Genomic DNA, 2,961 nt, shown 5'->3' with positions numbered 1-2,961 from the left:
AAATTAACTGAAGGCTGGCATCCAAGGAGGCTTCATCTTTTTCAGCAGGAGAAAAATCCTCAAGATCTTTAGGATAGGTTCTGGCTTTGGTGATCACAACATCATCTACTATCACCTCAGGTTCAATAACCATCGGAGTTCTTATCCCCTTCTTTAACAAGTTTGAATATTTGGGATTTGCCACTTGTAAAAATAAGAGCATCTTCTTCTTCCACATAATATAATTCTCTTTATCAAATTGTGGAATTTTAACGGTTCCAACTTTTTGTGAAGTCATTATGAATTTTTGAATGAATAAAAATTCAAGGAGTTGAAAAATCACAAAAGTCTAGGATCTTGATTTGTTCGTTAATCAGAAGGATCTGATACCAATTGTTAGGTCCCAATGTGTTTGTAGAAGGGGGGGTTGAATACAAACAGTACCGAATAATCGAATTAAATGCGGAATAAAAAATGTGAAACAAAATTCAAGTTAAATAAAACTTTTATTAAACTTGAAAGGTGTTACAACAACTGTATCGATTACAAGGAATTAATCTCAAATTAATTATCACAAATCTAGAATAAATTCGACATGAACTTTTTCTATTTTTGTAATAAAAAGATTCAAATGCTAAACGTAATTTGAGATTAAGTTCTAGGGATTTTGATCCGCTAGATTGTTACACAAGAACAAGAGAATGATTTCTAGTTGATTGGATTTAACATTACAAACTAGAAATTGTGATCTTGAATTAGCAGATAAGATGAAATATTTGGCTGCTTTTTCTCTCTGTATGTTCTTGACTTCTTTTCTGTTGGATTGTTAATTCTTGAATGGCTGCTTCTGTCTTTTTAATTAATCAACGAAATGGAATGAACTGGAATGACAATCCCATAGCTGGTAGGACTTTCGGTGAGACTATCCTTTGAACTAGCAAGACAATCTCAACAGCTAGCAAGACTTTCGGTATGACAATCAAATGAACTAGCAAGACTATCGGAATAAACTAACAAGACAATCTCCTCCCAGTGTAACTTTCGGTGAGACTATTGAAAATGGCCTGGCATGACAATCGGTATGACAATCCTGATTGTCATGCTAGTTCATTTTTAATTGTCTTGCTGATTTAATGCAGATTTTAATCCAATTAAAATTCTGAAAAACCTTAATATTAATTCAGAATTAATTAATCAATTAATTCAATTAATAAATAAATTAATCTTTGCAGATATAATTTATTTTCTTAATTAAATTATATGACTTAATTAATTAATAGAGAATTAATACTAATCTTGAGCAGCAACCATTCTTCTGAAAATCTTCTGAAAATCACTGTCAATTATGAATCAATTCCACCACTTCAATGTTGACACTCGATGTACTGTCTGGTTCATGAGTGACTAACTTCCGTGACGTTTCTTCATGTCTTGACTTTGACACTTTGATTTTCTTCAGATTAAATCCTTGTAATTAATGATAATCTGACGAGAACTCTGTCACTTGATTAAATCCACAATCTTGATTTGCATCACTGAGGCTTGATCAATTTCTTGAGCTTCTTCCAGTGAATTAACTCCTCAAGTCTGTAGATGAACCTTGTTTCTGAATCCTCTGACAGATGTTACTTTGAGAGATCTCTCTGACGGTAGATCCACTATTTACTTATTACATTCTTATTTGAGTTGAGTTGAATCCTCGAATATACAAATAGGTTATGACATATGACTTACAAGAAGCATCAAATGTCTTACCATTTTTCAAATAACATATTAATGAAAATTCTAAATTTTAATTTATACTTGTAATTTAATGTTTTTCTAAAGATAATGAAAAAAGTAGGACTTTGGAATTATCTCTTTACAAATTCACCATCATTGAATAATATTATAAACCTAATTATTTTTTTAAGTGAAACATTAATAAATAAATCGATTTAGTATATTTTCATATTTTTAACGGATCTTGTGACTTCTCATGTCATATTCCGAATGTATTCAAATATTGGGTCAAGCCCCAGAAACAATAATGCACAACCAGTCTGAGTAATTTCGATACATAATATCAAATGACTTGATTATATAAAGACCTCAAAAATATTAATTTTTATTAATACAAGATATTACAAAATTTATCCTTATTGATAAGATATTCTCGTCGAACTCGTAATTTAAATTTACTAAACCTAGACAATGATGATGTATTTTCAGCCGGGTAATGTAGTCAAATTTCGAGTATTTTTTCAAAATTGGTAAAGTTCTAATTTCGAAGCTAATAATTTTGATACATATTATCGATTGACTTGATGATCATATAAAGACCTCAAAAATATTAATTTATATCAACATAGGATATCACAAAATTTTTCGTTATTGGTAAAATTTTCTCGTTGAACTCGTAATTTAATTTAATCCTAGATAGTGACTTTGTATTTTCGGTGAGGTCATGTAGTCATATTTTGAATATTTTTCAAAAAATGAGTCAAGTTCTTATTTCGAATTCGAAATAAACTGAAATATACTTAATATTTTTGACTTTAACCTGGCTAAATATGTGGTACACATATATATTATTTATATAAGTGTATCCATTTTCAACATATCAAAAAATAATTATAATATGTACAATTTAACTTTTTTATTAAAAAATAAATATTACAAATGTACGAGATAAATTTTTCAAATTGAAAATTGTTTAATAAATAAGGTAATGATCCTTTCGTCCAGAGTTTTAAATTTGGATCTTTGCGCCGTCATGTGATTGCTCGCTCCGTTGTCAAGATACCAAACATTCGATTCCCATGAGTTTTTGCCACCATTCGAACTCAATTTTGGCACAACTTTCGCCTTCTTCAACAGCATCAAGTTCTCTTTCCTTACATCAAGTTTTGTCAATAGTAACGCAGGCTCATCATCATCTACTTGTGCCATGTTAGCTTCGGGTCTTGTCTCTTTGTCACGTCTAGGCCTACGACATTCTGC

This window comes from Apium graveolens, chromosome 8 (genome assembly GCF_009905375.1).
Source record: "Apium graveolens cultivar Ventura chromosome 8, ASM990537v1, whole genome shotgun sequence".
Taxonomy (NCBI): domain Eukaryota; kingdom Viridiplantae; phylum Streptophyta; class Magnoliopsida; order Apiales; family Apiaceae; genus Apium; species Apium graveolens.
Note: the sequence above shows the minus strand (reverse complement) of the source record.